Raw genomic sequence first — 21,539 nt, 5'->3', positions numbered from 1 at the left:
GATTTAATCATCAAAAAGAAGTGAATTCTACTCGGTCCAGTAAGGATGCACACCTTGTTGGCCCTGTACCCGAGGGGTCACCTGTTACCCTCTGTTGCCCATCCAATTTCTGTCCTGATGAAGACTCGCACGGTCCAGGTTCAAATTACCGGACAACCATAAGTCGAGTCGAAACGTCGACGATATTATCTCTACCGTGGACCCATACTTGTGATAAAAAAGTGCACACAATTGACATTTATGTCTTTTTATTTGGATTATACTGACATTAGTTGTTACGATTGTTTTGTGTGGCCAGGTAGTTTCAATACGGAAAACTGTGAAACCGTAATTGTATAATAATAATGTGAACATTCTGTCTATTATCACTTTGATTTTCCTTTTCCTTTATTCACTGTATACACTCTTTTGATCACTCTTCTTGTGCACGCTCCTTTGGGCAACTTTTTATTCTGAAAATTTGTGAATTATCAATTGTACGATCAAGAGACAATACATTAAATATTGTACTCTGATTTGATTTAGTGCTGGTGTAGTGATATCTCTCCTTTTTGTGCTTGAAGTAACTGAGTTCATTAGTGCATAGGTGCGGATTCTATGGGAACGCCCATGAACAAACAATTACATGAATATGGACTGTTTGGATCAGTTTAAAAAGAAATAGGTTTTGGACCACTGTTTTATTATTACCGCAATATACCCAGGTCCGTACCTTTTGGGTTGCCCCATTTCATTAATGGTTGCTCATGCCGGTCACACAGGGGGTTTCTGCGCACCTAGGTAATACAAACTGGGTTACATGTCACTACAAATGGGAACAGCAGAAATGTATGGGACAGACAGCATATACTACTGCAGAAAACATTACTGATAGTCCGTCTAAATTTGTGCGAATCAAGCTATTGGGACACAGTTGTTTCCATGAGTATGCCATTGGTGCAGTACTGCCAGTGTTTTTAAAACTCAGTTAAGACTCCAAGTGCCGAAAGACATTGGCAATGCCTTTTCCCCTTTTACAGATACATATTGCATCCTAGTTACACCTAATTCAAGGAGGTAAAAGGGGTGGTACAAGTGTAAGAGATTACCCCAAACATCCTCATTTTTTGGAACTTATTTGGGAAAGGGATCTCTCCACTTGAATTATTTTGGTTTTCTTGTGCCGAAGAAGGGGACAAATGCGAGTTTGCACATTTTACTTACCCGTATGCCTGTGTGCTCCACATAGCGCATAAGATTTATACTCATCTCAGTTGTAAGTATTTATATGTGGAGTTTTATAGTGGGCTCATAAACCTGAAGGCACCTTGGCGCTTTGTGAATTATTGCACTGATTTAAGTGCCTTCCTAAAGTTAAGCATTTTGCTATTTAACCTGGGAGCTGCAGCCATTTGGTTTCAAAGAGAAGCAGCAGAGACTGAAAAAGCTCTATCCATTTCTTAAATTCTAGAACAAGTGGCAGGACCCAGAGAAATCGCAAAGAGAGGGACATTATATAGTTAGTGTCAAGTTATGAACAAGACATGTATGCCCCGATACGAGTTAGACGGAAGCCTGTGCAGTTTCCTAGCAGTTACAATTAGTGCTACAGGCCGGTATCTTCACAAGGAATTAGATCTATTTCGAGTTAGACTCCATAGGAATGGACACGGAATTATTGTACAAAATTCCACACGTTATTCTATATTCTGATGGGGTTAACACCATCTACTTATCACCTGCTGAGTAGGTGGCAAATGTGAGCAGGGCTTCCTTGCAAGGCGGGGCAACAGTTTGTGGTGGGGGGATTGATAAATAGCTTTGGCAGGGGGACATTGTACCCCCTGCTTAGCAAAAACATTGTGAGGGACTCTGGAGGAGGATTTGCTGCTGTTGCAGTAAAAGTTTTCTGACATTTTTGCAGGCCCTTATTACCAGCTGATGGAACTTAATACAGAGTTTCTGTCCTAGAGAAAAATGGGTGTAAGAATACTGGACCATCGTGATCACGTGGAATAGAATTCCATATGGTAATTCTGCTCTGCCCGCCTAGTAATCAAGGTCATAGATTTAAAGTAAGTAAGAATTTTCTAAAGCGCACAAATACCGTAGTGTTTTAGCGCTAAGCCAAACCTCTAAAACGACTGCAGAAAGACAGCTAACTTAATTGACAGCCGGGTTGTTACAGATTTCCTAATAAGGATGAGGCTCGGTTGAGCTCTTTAATACAAATGTCCACACTTTGCTGACGAGATAGGAGAAAATCCGACCCCCACACCCCAGACTTAGTTTGTTTAGGAGTTGTCACCAAATAAGAATGAACTTTTCGGCAGATAAAGGGGGCCAGTGCAATGCAGGGCCTTGTGTATCATGCAAAGCGCCTAAAACTTAACATTTCCTAGTAGACATGAAGGAAATTATCACTTCTATTAAGGACACGGAGACAAGGAGTATGCTTTACCTTCTTTATTTCCTTTGCAGCAGTCTTCAACAATAAACTCAAAAAAACGATCTTTCCCATGATGCACAGAGAAAAGGTTAACACATCAACCAATCATCAGTCAAGGATATCCACAAACGTAGGAGTCCCCTGGATAACGTCCGCTTTCCTGACTGCTTCAGGCTTCATTCCACCGGTTTCCATTATCTGCTTTGGAACCCTCTGGACCTGAATACTCCGTAGCCACGGAGACACTGTAAGCTAGGCAGAACGACCAAAACTCCTTGGCTAAGTCAGCCAATACTTTGGATTTGGTACACCTGAGATGGTTTATGTAGCGAACCGCTTTCACATTGTCCAACACTTTATTGCAAACGACCCAGCCGTGAGCTCCAAGCAATTGATGTGGAGTTGTAGTCTGTCTGAGGACCATTTTCCTCCTGTAAAGGAGTTCCCGCAGCGAGTACCCCAACCGGATTTGCTGGCGTCAGATTCTATAACTATATCCAAATCTGACCCAAATTTGGCTCATCCGTTCCATGCCTTTATGTCGCCCAGCCACCATACAATTTCCACCTTCACCTCTTCTGTAAGCTCGACTTGTTCAGAGTTCCTCAGGCCACTTTAGAGATGGTAGGCCTTGAGGCACTGGAGGGCTCTGGAGTGGAGAAGGCCCAGTAAGACCGCTTGGATAGAGGATAACTGAAGACCTAACACTTTGGCTACCAGCTGGAGAGAGGTTGTGGGCCTGACCAACATTCTCCTTCACTCCCTGTGAATCTTGGATACTTTCCGAGAAGGGTGGCTTAAGGTCTTTTGCATTGAATCTATGACAAATCAGAGGAAGGTCTTTGTTTGGCCGGGAGCAGAAGATACTTTCTCTTCTCGACTACAAACCCTAAACTCTGCAGTAGAGCCACTGCAATCTGTACCCGTTACGTCAACCATGACGGGCACTGGTCCAAGAGGAGATCATCAAGGTAAATTATGAGGCAAAAACCTCGAGCCCCAAGGGTTTCCACCACCCGTTTTAGGACCTTGGTGAAACACCAGGGAGCTGAGAAGAATCAGAAAGGGAACGCTGTGAACTCTTATACCTGATCTCTCCATCTGAACGGAACAAATCTGTGGTGCTGGGGAAAAATAGGAACGACAGATACGTGTTCTCGGTCCAAATGTACCATCCAGTCATCAGGACGAAGGAGATCGTGCAGCAGATGGATACCTTCCATGTTAAAATGGAGGAAGATCAGCCACCAGTTGAGCTCCTTTCAGTTGATTACTGGGCGTTGCTCTCCATCTGCCTTGTCCACCAGAAAAATGTGTCTGAGGAAACCCCGGGGGTGGAGGGAGATTTGGGAAATCTCTCCTTTTTGCATCAGATCTGCCACCTCTTGGTCTATTAGGGTGGTCTGATCTTCTGCAAAAACCAGCACACGAGGGCAGGAGTATTGAACTGGGGTCCCGTACAATTATACATGAAACTCCTAGATGGTCAGTAGGACGCATGCATAGGAAGTAGTCCACTCCCAATTGTGCGCAAATAGCACTAACCTCCCTCCCACCTTTAGTTGGGGGAAGGCAAACTCTCAACTTGAGGCTGGAATTGCCCTCAGGAACCACGTCTGGAAACACGTCCAGGGTGGTCTATCTGGGTATGGAAGAAATCTCCCTGTCTGGGTTGGTCTTGCGATTTCTTATGCCTCTAGGAGGGCTTTGGGTATAAAAGCAGCCCTCAGCCACAGCCGGTCCCAACAAAAATTCAGGGATGAAAGATTTCCTTAATGGAAACCTGCTCCTCATTTAAGGAGGTGAACGTAGCAACGAATTTTCCCAGTTCCTTAATGAAGGCTCACCAAAAAGCCCACCTTGTTCCACTGCACCTGCCTCGGAGGAAGCCAGGTACCCCAATTTGGAGGAGTGAACAGTGCCTCTGTGTTGAAAGGGCAGTTCGCGTTCCCTAGGAAGACTATAGCACGCTGCGCCCAACCTGAAATCATCTCTGGCAAAAGCGTGGTGTTGGAGGCCTTGACCTCTTCTGCCTAATCCAATATTTTAGTGATCAGCCCACACGCGTCCAGAAATTAGTCAGTGACAGCCGGTGCAGTAAGAACGGTGGGGAGAGGACAGACGATGTGGGAAAATAAAAATGAAAAAAAGAAAAGCACTTGCCTTATGAACACCGCATCACCAACTCAGCGATGCAGCGAGCGCAAGATATGTTTTTTTTTAACGTTTTTTTTCCTTCATCTGTCCACTCCTCCCTCCCCATCGCGCTCACCTACACCGGAAGTCATTGAAGTTTATCCTGGCAGGACTTCGAGGATTTAATAAATGCCTTTCTTTGGATCTCTACTATACTTCTGCAAAAAAGTGGCCATGCGGGTATCAATCTCTGGGGTCACCGCCTGAGAGGGAGTGGTAGGGGCATTCTGCCCTAAGGCATGCCCTGATGTCCTTTCCTATGACCTTACTGATTCATTCTCAGAGACGCGTGAAAGAGGAGATGGCAATCTTATTAGGCCTAAATTGAAGGGTGACTTCTGCCCGGAATCGGTTCTGTTAAGTGTCATTAGGACCCCCGTGTGCAAAGTTAATCGTGACTTCTGCCTTCTGCCTGAATTGGCAGCATGACTACTGGTTTTTCCTGGAAGCTCGCTCTAAATCCACTCGAGAGTCTCCAAACTTAAATTGATGGTTTCTCCCAATGTTTGGTTTTTGTCCTGATGATGAACTAATGAACTACAAGGTCGAAATGCCGTCATCGCCTTCCTTTGGCAAATTAAGAGGAGGCATATATTGTGTTTTGTTTCTGTCACTTGATGAACTTACTTTTATGCTAATTTTTCCTCCGCCATTATCGTGTGTTTACACTATAATTTGCATTTTTCATTTGTACACGTCTTGTGTAACCCTGAGAGCACAAGTTGATTATTGTATTTTTCTTTTTTGTTTTAGGAGTAACTTTCAGTAACAAACATGCTACAAGGAAGCTGGGGTCAGTGAAGGAGCAGCTTTGTCAATGGACTCACCATGGGAATCATCCTCTTCTGTGTCCATGCTGTGAGGTGGGGATAGATCGGCTGTGTCTGTGAAGGCACCAGGTGTACCTGAGGCTGTGCGGGCCAGAAAAGCCTGTTTAACGTGCTCAGATGCACCCAAATCCATGCTAGGATCAGTTTTTCAATTAGACGCGCTTGAGATTGGGAGGTGTCCCCAGATTAGAGAGGGGTCAAAGTAGGCATATGCCTGGTGGATGGAGGCATCCACTGCTTCAAAGAATTTGTTGCCCAGGGGAGGACCTGTACGGACTCTTCCTCTGTATAATCCTCTACCAAAATCTAAGGCTTAATAATTAGGGGACAGAAGGATCTGCTGCACACTTCTAGACCACCACACTGACTTAGATGTAATTGTTTGGAGTCGTTTTTAGAAGCTTAAGGCTTTGTTATTTTGGCAACCGCAACAGTCTCTAGATATTGGTAATGCTGAGCGCAAGAGAAAAAAAACACTGGCTAGTGCCCTGGGGCTGACTCACCCTATTGTTACCGGGTGTCCCTATGCCTGGGCCTGGCCCCTAAAACAGCCGGGATGAGTGGGGGAGGGCGCTAAGGAGGCACCAGGGGAGGCGTGTTGGAAGCGCTAATCAAGGAAGCGGGTACTGACCCACTTATACGTGGGCATCAGGCTGTTTTTAAAATGACACGGACACCAGGTAGCAACAGGAGTGAAGTCTTCCAGGCAGCTCGGGCACAAGCTCCACGGGGGCTCAATCTTGTCAGATTAAGTGAAACTGTTGACAGCGTGCCCTCGCGGAGCAACGAGATGAGCACTAGTCTGATGCGCCCTCTAGCAGAGCCCAGCCTTCACTGTACTCATGCGGCACAAGACTTTCAGGGGCACCGCGAATGGAGTGATGAAATGCACTCTCCCGGCCCGTGCACAGCAGTGACGAGACTACCGCGGGACAACAGTATCACAATAAATAAGCAAAACACCACAATTATACCATAATGCAAGAGCTGAAAAAAAGGGTGACGTAAATCCTAGATCAGGAAAAGAAAGAGGAAGTTATCCAGGGGACTCCTACCTTTGTGGGCGTCCTGGACTGTTGATTGGTTACCATTTTCCCTGTGCATCATGGGAAAGATAGTTTTGTTAGTTTATTGTTAAAGACTACTTGAAAGGAAATAGAGTAGAGCATAAACCTCGCCTCCGGTCCGGACATTGAATCACCACCCACCATTGACCAGTATTGGGGAAAGTGGAACCCCTGAGTAATAATCTAGACTTTGCTAAATTTGCAGGGACACCCCCTACTTTTATATGTGACTCGTTTAGCTGCCATGTACATATCCATACCCGCTTTCCATTCACGGATAGTGGGGACCTCCTGTACTAGTATTTGGCAACATCCCACTTTGCCACAATCAAACCTGGATTACAGAACAGGAGTTGGGCCCACGGGGTATCCATCTCCGTCGGTATTCCCAGGAGGATATACTTAGGGTCAAGTTGGACATCGACCTCTAGGATAGCTTGGAGTTCTTATACAACCTCGGTCCAATAAGTCTGTATGATGGGGCAGCTCTAAGGTGTTTGTAGGAAGTCGCCTCGGACCCCCCACACATCTCGAACAATCCAGGGAAGCTGCCCTCCCCATCCTATGCAGCCTGGCTCGATCGTAATTTACCCAATGGAGAAGTTTAAACTGGATTAGCCGGAGCATTGACTTTGATATTTTTCAGGGATCGGGGAAAAGTACACTTGACTATTGCATGCCATTAACCCGATCAGCTACCTCGTGTTTCACCAACTTGGAATGCTCCTGCATATGTCCCAATATAGACTGTGACCTAAAACTCAGGAGATGGAATCCTAGCACAGCCGACCAAGTCTTCCCTCATTCCTAAGTAGGAACATTGATACCCATTCCTGATAAAAAATCTAGTTCCTATGTTTAATGGTACAGAGAACAGACATACCTAATGTTCAATGGTACAGACTTAAGGAGGGGGACAGGGTATTAGACTGTGCACGGGTGCAGCCCCCCTCCGCTAAGACATGTAACGTCTTGTTTGCCCCCTAATCTTCTTGTGCTACTTCTGTAGCAGGATCACATCTCAAGAGACAATAATGTAGTCAGTCAGAATTTAATTTGAGCCAGTGGTTGCAGGTAGGGCCTACCAGCACTAATTTTTGGGGACTGGCACTTATTTTATTAGTTCTATTAGACTTTAACCAACAAAAGAGAAAAACACAAAAAGGGGAAAGATGAAGCAAGAGAAAGATGGGGGAAACAGAAAGAAAGAAAAGGCAAGGATAAAAATAAACTTGAAAGATAGAGGGGGCAGGGAGGGGCTGGTGGTGGATGAAAGAGGCATGTGGTGAAATCCATGATTGTGGAAAAACACAGACAAGAGCAGATGAGGACTGGAGTAGAGAGCGCCCTGCATTGCAAACATGTTTCAACGCCTTTTCCAGGGTCACAAGCGCTATTTAAACGCAATTACAATTTAAATATATTGAAGGACAGAAGAAGATCATAGGTACTCAGTCTCCAACACTGAACATGAATATAGAGATTTATAGGAGGAGAGTCAGGGCGGGTTGTGGTGTGGTCGGCGAATTTAGGGGGGGGGGGGTTGGGGACCATAGGAGAGCTGCTGGTGCCTGGAGACCATATGAGGTCCCCTGGTTTATTGGGGTTAACCCTTCAGGACCACTGGAGGACAGCATAGAACTCGGGGAGAGACAACTTAGCCCTAACAATATGTGCATAAATAGAAGCAGAGGAGGGCAGTTGTGGACCTGAAAGACAGTGAGGGGGAGAAATCAGGCTTGAGAATAACTAAACAACAAGCACTGGCAAAGTTAATAGGATTCTCGTTCTGAACAAAAATTAGGAGTGTATGGGGGCAGACATGATAGCAGGCATGGAGATCATAGGAGCAGTCTGAAGGAACCGGTCTGGTACACATGAAAGAAGAGGTCCAGCTGGAGTAGTAGGGAGCTGCAAGAAGGGTCACCCAACAGGCGCAGGAGAGGAGTGGCCTGGTGGGAGAAGGGACAGTGAGCAGTGGGAGCTGCACGCATGGATGCATATCAGAGGAGTGGCTTGGCAGGTGAAGGTAGAACAGGTGAAAGGGACCCACTGGGCATGCATGAGGGGAGCATCCTCGCTGGAGAATAGAGAGCGGCGTAAATGGCAGGAATGTATCTACTGGGAAGCTATGAGAGAGCGGTTCGGCAGCACAAGTAAGAGAACAGTGGGAGCTCCAGGCAAGGACCCTACCCAGCAAGCATGAGAGGAACGGTCTAGTGGGCTAATGGACAATAGGCAAATAGCAGGAAGGGACCCACCAGGCACGCAAGAGAGGAGCGGCCCCGCGAGGGAAGGGAACAAAGAAAAGCGAATAGCTGTAGGGCTGCTGCAAATATTTACACAGAAGCCATCTTCTGAAATAGATTCCCTGGCTGAAGCACATTAAAAAAAAATTAAGTAGTGGCAGTGAATGAAATAGTACCAATCGGACCTGCACTAATTAAGTTGAATCAATCTGTGTTTGGTCTATGCTCTACAGAGAGGAAGATAAGTGTCACTTGGCCTGTGCTGGCCAATTAGGAGGCAGTAAAGAGAAGTGACACTGAAGCAAACCAGCAGTAAAACAACGGGCAGATTCGAAGTCTTTTATTGAACACAAAAGTCTTGCTAGCGTATACTCATGCAGGCTCGACCTAAAAAAACTTCTCCCACGTCATTTCAACTGTGTCATGTGTCATCATACATGCTTCCCCTTACAGAATGATGGGGCTGCGAATCGCAGCTGCATCACTATACCTTTTCTCTTTTGTTAGTGCTGCACAATATCTGCAAACATGCTGCACAGCATAAGGAAAAAGCATTGGCAAACAGGTGACAAGGTGAGACATACTGGCTTTGCCAATACTTGTTCCAGAAGGGTCAAGCCACATCGGAGCAGTTAGATTCCAGCTACTTGGCAGTACGGTTCTCATTTATATTGTTTTTGTGGTGATCCATTTAACCAGCGCACAATTACACAGATACATTAGGCTCTGATCAACTTCCACTGTGTAGTGTTTCTATGTTGTACTAGAAGAAACCCCAGGCCTTCAAACCAGGAAGTTGCTTTCCCTTATCGATCTAGGATCAGCAGGAGCAGTTGGGAGTATAAATACACTAGTCAATCTGTGGGGCTCAAAAATGGTACTCACACAAGCTCTTGCGGCTGATGTTCTATGTATTTGGATCACTTTGCCACTATATCATCCTTCATTTTATGTCTCATTACAAACGAAAAATATCCTCTTACTGTTATTTTGTTGAATAAATTTAAACTTGGAATTCCTGGACATCTGCATCACAAGCTACCACACTGGCGCAAACGTGTATTCAGTAGTTTCAGAGCAACATCAAAGACTTCGGCGCTCAACAGATAAGGTCCAAAATGTCAGACCACATTTTAACCACGGTTGTATTTTCCATGCTTAGGGCAGAAGCCTCACATTTGTGGATTTTGTGGGTAAATGCAAGTACAGCAAAAATTATAGACTGAATAGAAAATGTCTGGTAGTATTGTTGTTTTAAGGCTGATTCATAAGTATAACTAACTCTCTAAGCGCAGCTGTACTGGAGAGGCAAAGTAATTCGTACCAGTTAATTGTCTGAATCGAAAAAAAGCAACGTGGCCTAACCGCACATTTGCACCGACAGGAACTTCATGAGTTTCCGATACGTCCAATATCAATGTTATACGGCCTGGAGACCTACTTTCACAGCAGGCAACATAGCCACTGGACTACAAATTAACGACCAGATGCGGACTCGACTTCCCTGCGATTGTAGTTTTAGGCATTCTTTTCGTGTGGCCCAATCCATGTACCTTTAAAACTGGAAGTTGCTAAAATAAATAAATAAATAAAGATTAAGCGCTAGTGTTTAGTGCTTCTTTGAGGTTACTTTTCCTTATAATAAAACGCCTCTTGCTATCACCGTGCGTTCTATGCTGATATGTGTTATTTCGTTTTGTCAACAGGTGTTTTCTGAATGATAGCCGTAGAAAAGGCACAGTTTGGGATTTCAAAGTTGTAGAAAATGTGCAAGCGCAGGTTGAGCAGGCGAGTAAGCTATATATAAAACATGTACTACTTGCAACAGCACAAATGTGATAAAGGTAAACTAACCTGTTTACTTCTTAGCCTCTGCTTATGTTACTTACTTCGAGCACCTGCCAGGGGTTAAATCATATTACCAAGCAGCTCCACTGCTAACAGTACAAGCACTGCACAAACCTGCTCATTTGCCCTGAGGTACCAAATTAAAGAAAGCTGTAGGCCCCAAAGCAATGCTTATATTTAGTCATAATTAACAACTATATATCTTTCGAGCAAATACAAACAGGGAGACGATTTTTCAACGTCATCCTTCTTTAAATATGTGAGTTACCAACAAGAAGAAAAAAAAGGTTCTCCAACGAAGAAGTCAGTAGTTAAGCTTCATAAAAGGCAGGCAAACTGAAATGTTCAATTATATCCAATGTAGGACAGACCTGTTTCTATATGAACCGTCTTAACAAGTAGTCAGGCCAAACAGTTGTTCTACTATTAAGAAGCTTTCCAAGCATATAATCGTGGAGAATGACCAACGGAGTAGGAATTCTGGATTATTTGACATTGAGCAGATTTGTGGATGTGTTTTTATTCCTGAAATACAACCTGGTGGGAAACAAAACACAACCTCATCACAATCTATGAACGAGACTGTATTCACTACTAATAGAACATAACCTGGTGCTGTTTCAGTGTCCATAGAGTCAAAAGGGTTCAGCAAGTATTTCCCTACTGGTGGATTAGCCCATGTAGTCTTTGAACCCCAAGATGATATACCAACCAAAATTTCTATTATAGCAATCGTAAAATATCAGTTAAGAGCGAAACTCTTCAATAGATAGAAAAAAACACCATAAACTAAAGCACTAAATAAAGACTCACACTCTAAATACCGCCCCATGCATGGTATTTAAAACGCAGTTTAGCTTCATGCAGCCTGGATAGGTTTCCACCTAAATGTATGGTCACATAAAAAAGTATGCTTTTCTCAACAACTAAAAAGTATAAGAAAATTATTTCAAGCAACTGCATTTTAATTCTGGGGGGGTCATGGTACACAAGATTACAATGCTGATTAAAGACTTGCTCTCCCTATTCCCATTTGGGGTACACTATTTTGAACCTGAAGGTAAACTGCATCTTACACCATATCATTACAGAGGAAGCATCAAATCTTTCAGTAGCATTTATGTTATGTGATGTACAGAAGTTAATTCACTTTATCTGGCACTCAGGGTCACTAAAAAGTGATACTCAAAGGACCGCCTGCCAAAAAGACATTGATCAACCATATCTCCAGAACAATTGCTATAAATTTGAATCAATAAAGACTAAAAAGACTGTTCAAATATGATGGGTCACGTTGGAGAGTATGCATGTACCTATAATCTTGATTGTAAAATAGAAATGCTGATACCATGAACTGGCATTTCTTGACAAAGTGTCAGAAATGCAAGCCTTGGGCTGTCATTGATATTAATTTGTGTGCGATTCCAAACATTGACGACTTGGAAACGTTAAGTGCCTATATCATTTATTCTTAACCTGTAGACAGAGGCCCCCTGGGCATCTGCGAAGACTACTTAGAGGGTGTCCCCCCCCCCCACGACAGTTACAAAATAACATTTTAAATTATTAAAATATATAAAAATAAATAAGCAAAATTTAAAACGTGAAAACTTTTCTATAGTCGATATTTCAATATTTAAGCATTTATTTGGTATATACTCGATTCTTTATTTTTGTATATTATTTTTAAGCTCAAATAATAGGCACTGCTTAGGCCAGTGTTTGCCAGCTTCCATTAGTGACTTAGTGGGTTTCCCCGGATTTCAGTAAGGATTCTGTGGGGGGCCACAGAAGGTAAAAGGTTAAAAACCGCTGGCCTATATATTCGCAATAACAAACAAGCATTTACAATGCAACGGTTTCGCCTTTGGAAAAGTTAGAGCTATTGGCATTGTAAATGACAAAATTTGTATTTATGTGTTGGTTTTGAAAACCGATAAATAAATGGCATTGTCATTTACATTGCCAATAGCTTAATCTCTCGCAAATGTGAGACCTATTGTACCCTACGGACGAGCTCAGCAGACAGCAATTACTACCACACACACACACACACACACCCAGAGCCACACACACCCACACACCCAGAGCCAGCCACACACACCCAGAGCCACACACACACACACCCAGAGCCCCACACACACCCACCCAGAGCAGTCACATACACACACCCACTGGAGCAGTCACACAAACACACACACACTGGAGCAGTCACACACACACACTCTGGAGCAGTCACATACACACACACACACTGGAGCAGTCACACACACACACACTCTGGAGCAGTCACATACACACACACACTCTGGAGCAGTCACATACACACACACTCTGGAGCAGTCACATACACCCTGGAGCAGTCACATACACACACACCCTGGAGCAGTCACACACACACACACACTCTGGAGCAGTAACATGCACACACACACACACACACACACACTGGAGCAGTCACACACGCACACACTCTGGAGCAGTCACATACACACACTGGAGTAGTCACACACACACACACTCGGGATCAGTCACATACACACACACACACACACACTGGAGCTGTCACACACGCACACATTCTGGAGCAGTCACACACACACACATACACACACTGGAGCAGTCACACACACACACACACACACACACTGGAGCAGTCCCACACACACACACACTCTGGAGCAGTCACATACACACACACACACACACACACTGGAGCAGTCATACACACACACACTGGAGCAGTCACATACACACACACACACTGGAGCAGTCACATACACACACACTGGAGCAGTCATGGTTTTCAGGTGTTTTAGTCTAATTAGTTCAATGGAAGCAAGACTACAATACCCATAATGCATTAGGTGATGACAAAGGATGAGGACTGGATACGATGCCCCTAATGATGGAAAGAAGGCAGTCCTGCTATAGAGGTGTGGCACCAGCCTCTCTGTGGGGGTGTGGTTCCACACCTTGTCCCGCCTGGGGTTTTACATTTGAGGCTGTCACAGTGACGGTTTTCAAAGCCTGACCTGTTTTGCGTGACTTTCCACGGTAATACCACTGGCGCCCCAGGGTTGTAGCCGCAGCAAGTGAAAAACCCGGTGTCATCGAACAGAAATGGAGCAGCCCTTGCTTCCATCAAAATATCCATTCTAAATGTTTGTAGACTCTGGGGGTGAGACTACCACTTCCTAATGGCGAGCACAAACTTGCATGTAAAATAGGCTTCGGTGTCATGTTTATTAATGACGGATAATCTCTTATATATGCCTCTTAACATCACTTCCGGCAGATCCGCGCCCTCTCCCCTCCTGGGAGTGAAACATTGGACAGCTCCGTGGGAGATCGCCTTTATCTGCTTTTAAGGGGAAACCATGAACAGGTCCGTCTGAGACTCCCAGCTACGACCCCACCTTCTTTGATCCTGGACTGAACCATGTAAGAACCCCCCCCTTCCTACCCCTCCATCCGAGACCCTGAACAGATTTTTTTATTTTATGAGACCCTGGAAAGTCCAGTATGGGCACCCCACCACCCCCCCTCATGCCCTCCGTTATGAGACCCTTGATAGACCCCACGCCCCCCCCTTCCCGCCGAGTGAAAACCTAATCAGATCTTACAAAGCCCCATCCCACGTCCAGACATCAAAGCCCAGTGACCCCTACAAAACACAGCCACATCCTAGGCATATGCAAATAAGCCCCACAATCCTATTCCATTATTAACACCCCCATACTCTTTAGGGCTGTATCCCAAATCCCTCACATACTCGTAAAAACCATTTTCCCGTGGGAGCGGTAGTCTTAGCCTCTCACCCCCTTCCCTCCCAGTGCCACCTGTGGGAATCCGCCGGGTTGAACTCCTAAGGGAGGGTGCATTTTAGAATTCCTCCAGCTGTGCACACCGCAGCCCATCAGCACCAATAACGGGGAGCCCCAGTCCTGCGGGAGGGGCCCACGGGAGCCTGGGGGGGTCTCCTCCGGCACCCGGGGAGGGAGCGCCGCACCGGGGGACTCGCACAACTTCACCCGATCCGGCTTTGTCACTCAGCATTGGCATGTGGGAGTCAGGCAAGGCGAAGAGGCGGGGGCGTGGGGCGGGAGGTGGAGAGAGAGCGATGGGTGCAACAGAGGAGAGGTAGGAATGGAGAAAAGAGGGCTAGACAGAGAGTGTCATGAAATGAAACATTCGAGTAACCCGAGAATTTTCTCTGGGACCAGTTTGTTAAGTCGTGATCCCGCTTGGCGTTAATAGGCTGCACTCGCATCTCCGACTTTCTGACTGTGGGGGAACCGTGATAAGCCTGATTTTAACATATTTGCCCTATAACATTGTATTTAAAGTTTCAAAATATTATCCATAAATTTAGTCGTCACTCCTCTGATGGGATTTGCAGCAGCATCTCAGTAACACCAATATGCTGCTGCTAGGCTGCTTCGAAGATACACAGACCAGCATTAGCGAGGAGGAAATAGAGACAAGTTGAGACAGACATTAGCCTGTTAACAATTAAGATGGAACTCCGTAGTGGATGAGGTCACTTTAATTACCGAAGCAATGCGCGCTGCTAAATTAAAATGAGAAGAAGGGGATTAGAATAACCTCTGTTGGTCAGAGTGAACATTGCAAGGCATCAATGTGCGGGCACGTGAGCGCAGTTACTATGGTTACGCACGCGAGGAATCCCCGTGCAGGGGCAAGGGAACAGGGTCCAGGCAACCTCAACAAATATATCTTAAATTGTTTTATAAAGGCAGGACGAAAATGATGCTTCGCAACAGCAGCCAGCTCGATGCCGCTGGAGATTGCTGTTGTGAAGGCATTTTTTTTATTGTGGCCAGTGCACAATAAAACTGTAAAACTATTTTTACAATGTATCAAATAAGCGACTGCACGTACAGTGGGCAACTAAATTATTAAACCAGCGGGCAAATAAATTGCTTTATAACCACGAGCTATGCCTGGGGTAAAGTATACTTGTCGAGAAGATAGGTTTGGAAAGATGCACAAAGAGAAGGAAGTGTCTGATATTTGGATTAGACCCTGTAGTTTCAACCGGTCTTAACTGTGGGTAAAATTTGCAGATGCGCTCGGAGGAGGCACATTTTTGGGTAGAGGAGGTCTGATCAGGATACTACTTTAGGGAGATGGTAACTGCAACGTGGCCTAATCTGACTTGCTGCGGGGGCAAACAGAATACAGATGTCCAAGGAGTGACCACTACACCAAAAGCATCTGCCTCGCCAACCATCCCACTGAAAACAAGTCAGGTCCCGGGCAGGCAGCCAATCACAGCGCGGCCCGGGAATGACGTCACGGGGGTGTCCCGGGCCGGCAGCCAATCACAGCGCGGCCCAGGACAAAGGGGCGGGACTTAAAAAACCACCGTGAAACGCCCCCGAATCGCGTTTTCAAGAGAAAGCGTGATTGACAGCCTCTGTCTCCCAATGGCTAGCCTCTATTTATGGAGCTAGCCAATGGTAGACAGAGGCTGAACCAAAGTACATATGTAGTATCATGAGGTTTCGTCGTGGGCGGAGCAACTGCTACGCAGTTGCAACGCCCAGGGCGAAACCTAAAAATAAAGGCTTGTCTGGTTGTTCCTTCCTACCTTTTTATTTTTTTATTTCTTTATTGCATGATCAGAGTCGACAACATATTCCGGAAGAGCACACATGCAAATCTTAATGTCATTTCAATACTTTAGAGGGCAAACTCCTTATGGGCGACCTGGGAGACCATAAAGTTGCCAAGAATTATCAAACACATACCAAACCACGGACACCTTTTCAGTCCTTAGGGCTACATGATAAACAACTGTGTGGAATGAGGACTGGACATAGGCGTCGGTGGCGCCTCAAGTACCTGCCACTGTAGGCCGGCTCAAGCTGATCCAATTTAAATAACGCCACAGGGCTTATTGTAGACGCCGTAGACTCTGGTGCATGGGTTTGATTGGCTTTCCCGGTTTCTCTTTGGTGTGGCAATGGAGAGAGCATGTTTATTCACACTGTGTGGGGCTGTCCTGAGTTACAAAGATTCTGGTGTGGAGTAACGGCCTGCTTACGACAGGTCATCTCCTGGTTGATTCCGATGGGCACCAAGTTGACCCTTGGGCACCTTACTGATGGCTTGGGTGGTAACAGATATCGACTATCTCCAATATTTTTGGGCCTAACCCTAGCTAAGCAAGACACAGCAAGAGAGTGGTTGAGTGAATGTAATTTAAGTCTTTATTGCTTGATTAACAAAAATCATTACAATGAAAACATCTTAGTAATCAGACAAAATATAAAAACATTAACACATGTAGTTACAGGCCAATAATAAAACTGTTTGTGAGCATCTTTTTAAAACGATGACAAAAATATTCTTGACAATTTATGAATATATTTATGCAACAAAACAGATTAACTTTATCAATCATTATACAAATAAACTATAGGATATATCAGACAAGGGCTGGATCATTACATATTAAAGTGCAAATGTGCAGTAAACAGTAGTTCCATTGTGCAAACAGGTTCTGAAAGGGCGGCAATAATTTCTTAAACAGGGTAACTTCATTATTTACTATTCAAATTATTATCCTAGCAGCACAAACACTAACTTCTACAGAGGCCGTACAGTGCAAGTAAGCAGAAAAAAAATGCATGCAAGATTTCTCTTGAAGCCATGGGATTTAATTAAGATACATCTTGGACGTCGATAGCAACCATTTTTCGGCAGCAACTTAAAACTTTACGAATTGGCATAGCAGCAGAGTCAACTTGCCTGATAAAGAATAAGCGCCGGGCGAGCCGATCTGACCCCAATCTTCAAAAATTGTTGGGTTTATTTCCATTCTTATTTTTAAAAATGTGTTTTTTATTTGTGCCGAGAAATGGGCATTAGGTATGGCTGGATGCGTACAGACTGGTGTGAATTAATCACATACCATGTATGATTGTTTGCAGCTAAAACAGGATTATCCTTATTAAGGGATTTAACTTTGATTTGTTTTTAGGATTACTTTATAATTGGGCATTTTCAATTCATGAAGCCCAATTTGCAGGTCAATATCATGTAGGCAAGTTGAAATATGGGATCTCAGAGTAGCAGCATAAGCAGATGTTGTTATTTCTAGCCAGCAGTTGTTCGCTAGGGAAGTAGGGGTAAAAGAAAACAGTGTGCATACATTTCAGAAAAGCCCCTTGTGACACCAAACTCTGTCTTTGGAGACCAAACTCCAATCTTATTTCAGCTTGACCCACTGACTGGGGTAGCCCAAACTACTAACAAATCAAGTAGCGTTGCATCTTTCACCTGGTAATAGGTGAGCCATATGAAATGGTTAGGTGTAACTTTGCTCTCATGACTAAGAGTATGTTCATAGGATTTTTTGCAAGAATTTAAAAGCATGAGTGGCTGAGTGAAACTCACCTCATCCCTGGAAGCTTGGAAGAAGGGACTAGACATCCCATGGGGTTGGAAATAGCAGTTTATAATGCAAGGGTTTGCCCCAGAAACACCCTACATTATGGCACAGGTGGGCAGACTACTTGGGCACTGACCTGGAACCCAGCCGACCTGGAAGACAAATGATCCAAGATAAAGTCCGGACCTTTGAGTGATGGGAATGGTCTGGAGGGGGAAAGAGTGCAGACGGCTGTTAAAAGAAAATTGCTGTGTTTATTGTTGACCATGGAGTGGGCGATGGTGGGTATGTACATGCAGGTAATTCCTTTTGTCCTTCTATTATTATTAATCATTGTATTGTTGCGTGTTGGCCCATCAGGCCTTATTTTTTTACGCACTGCAAAATAAATAAAATGTGTTTTAAAAAAATATTCTTCACATCATTTAGGAGAAGGGAAAGAAATTCTAATCAAAATGGAATACCAGTTTCAATATGTTAACATTTTTACTTAACATTAAAATACACAAAGATTTTGCCATTCCCTTTATTTACTACATGTTTGTTGGGGCAATAAAACAACAGCCCTCCAAAACCAGGTCAGGAAAGCCATCTACACTGAGCTCCACTGCAGTAACATAACTGCACGTTCACCTTCAAGACCTCTGTTGGAATTGAGCCGTCAGCCATTTGACATTTACTGCGACCTGGATAGCTCCCAGCTTAGCTCATGGAGATTTAGGTAAATCTCTTTTGAGCTCAGCGACTGAACATAATGGAACAATGTTGTTGCAAAAAATGGATAGGGATTTCAAAGTACACGCAAAAAGATGCGCCCTTGCTGTGCTGAAGTCAGACTACACAACATCCCTATTGAATATCTAAAAATTGTCAGAATTTGTACACTGGGCGGGATGGACAGTTTAGTTCAAATGGGTTTAGCTACAGAATGGTAACAATAAATAGGTCACTTTAATCTGCAAAGGTTGGATAGCAGGGTGTATATATTTGTATACCAGGCCGGGGTCTAGGTCATTCCTCTGTTGCCCAGCAGCTGAATCATAGATCCGAGGTTACTTTAATCTGAAAATACTTTAAGAATGCTTTGTTGTATCTTCTGTGTACCGCGTTCTAATAGCTCTAAAATGTAAGAGTACAGTTCAGCTGTGCCAAGTCAGGGGACGAAAATATCTCCCTGTAGAGTTAATCTACCTGAGTTCCTGGCAATATGGCATTTTGAAATATGTCCGCTAGTCTTCAAAGCAATCCTAATAAGGCAGTTGAATACTATATTTTAGAAGTGTATAACATTCCCCATATAATTATGCCTAGGTGTTCCGGTACTAGTGGCAAGCAATTCAGGAGTAGAAATTAATCTAAAAGGTCAAGAACAGCACTTGAAAGTATCACAACAGGATCCCATTCATTACTAAAGCTCGTTGCACCCTCTGGTACTGTTGAAGGGATTCAGATGTGGTAAGCTTTTTCTGAATTGATAGCAAATGTGAGATTCCACCTTGCTGCAAGGACAAAAAAAGCACCTTAACCTCAAGACTAAAAATTAACGTCAATCACATTCATTAAACATGTGCACTTTTCAACTGTATAGTAACTGAGTGAGCACAGAAAGCAATGTGATAATGCAAGCCCTGTTGCCTGTCTGGGTGAGGCATAACTGGCCAAAGGTCATTTCCACATGTTAAATCGTGAAGAGTCATAAGATGAGGAAGAAAGGACTGGAGAGAAGCTAAAAGGACGAAGGAGGAGAACAAGGCATGGAGCATATTATGTTGTGCCAAATTGGGTACTGTAAAGAGTGCTTGGCGGACAAATAACTCCTGAAAGTATGAAAAGGGACTAATGAATTAGCAGAGAAGTGGGAACGAGAGGGACACGGAGGGAAATCATGCTTGTTCATTACAGTTGTTTTGATATCGTTTATGCTCCCAACCCAAAAAGTCATTCCAATGGGCTGATGTGTAATAGGAGAGCGGAAGGACTAAACAGGGAGGAACATATTTTTATTGTTGTTATATGCACATGTTTAATACGTAATTTGCCATTGGTATGGTGTTGCAGCTCTTTTCGGTAGCTTTTAGCTAGCTTCATATGTGGATCCAAGGTTTTCAACACAGAACAGAATCTGATTTGGTTTGTGGAGATGCAAATTTCACAGAGTGAACAATAATGCATCCATTTTAGGGGAATGTGTCACCATTAAGGAACTGGGATCATGTTAAGTGTATAGTTGCCATATGGAACAGGTAAAACAAGTTACTTATATGGTGCTTAATAAAAGTATTCAAACAGTCTCTAAGTACTACCAATGTTTGTCACTTGTTATTTTAAGAAATGAAGTGAAAAGTGGGTTTTTGTAGAGCGCATGTTTACCGTGGCTTCTTAGAGCTTGCTGCCATAGAGTGCAACTGGAAAATCAGGCAGCCGAATAGGTGCAAGAAAATAAACAAGTTTTAAGTTCCTTCCTGAACTGTAGTAGGTTGTTTTGGGTTCTAAGGTGCAGAGGCATGGGATTCCATATCCTTGGGGCCAAGTGTCGGAAACTTCTGCTGCCCCATTTCAGCGTTTTTACCCTTGGGACTACAAGCAGAGACGCCGATACGGAATGGAGGCATCCCTGTGGGGTGTAGCGCTTAATGCATTAGCTGATCTGTACGGGTCCCACCCCGTGCAAAGTCTTGTGTAGGATACACATAGATTTAAACTGGATCCTAGCCGAAATGGGCAACTAGTGCAGTTGTTCTCGAATGATTTTACTAATGGGACTGAATTTGGGTAGTTTTAGTAATAGCCAGGCGGCAGCATTTTGCAAAGTCTGTAGTTTATGTATGACACTCTTTTTGGCTCCAAGGTAGAGTGAGTTACAGTAGTCAATTTTTGACAAAATCAGAGCCGTAACGACCATTTTTCCTAAGGGGCATAGGGATGAAAGGGAGGATTTTCCGAAGGATTTTCAAGGTGTAGAAGCAGGATGAGGTAATGCTGTACTGGTCTGATAGAGAAAGATGACCCTCGAGTGTTTACATTGCATATTGACATAATTTCCATGTCCTGATTTGCTTTTGGAATCTGAACACTTTTACAACTCTAGCACTCTGTAGATCAGAGTTGAAGCCGCCTTATTATGTTTGTTATGGCTGTCTCTCACTTCATGCAGATGTGATTCATTTTAGAGAACGTCTGGCATATGGGAACACAGACAATAGCAAAGGGATTGCATAGAATAACACAATTTTTAGAAGTGGGGATCCTCTGAATAAAATTCTGGTTATTAGATAGGGCAGCCACAACTATCTCACAAAGCATCTACATTAAAATATTTACACTTTTTTTTTAAGTAACTTAGGGTGTTCAAAAAAATAGGATGCATCAGGCTCAAAGCGTACATAAAACATTTGGTGTGGAAGCACTCAAATTAGTGGATTGACAGATTATATTAATGGTACATTCCGGCAACTTTTTATTGACCTTGTTGTCGTGCAATGAAAAGGATCTTAAAAT

At 44.0% G+C, this 21,539-nt stretch overlaps 1 protein-coding gene across 6 annotated transcripts in view; it reads right to left on the bottom strand.

The window, feature by feature from the left end:
- Positions 1–21,539, bottom strand: part of FNIP1 (folliculin interacting protein 1) — a 333,439-nt gene that overhangs the window by 238,421 nt on the left and 73,479 nt on the right. The gene's annotated exons all lie outside the window — the stretch shown is intronic.

Source organism: Lissotriton helveticus, chromosome 7 (genome assembly GCF_964261635.1).
Source record: "Lissotriton helveticus chromosome 7, aLisHel1.1, whole genome shotgun sequence".
Lineage (NCBI taxonomy): Eukaryota > Metazoa > Chordata > Amphibia > Caudata > Salamandridae > Lissotriton > Lissotriton helveticus.
This window is presented reverse-complemented; position numbering and strand designations above follow the sequence as displayed.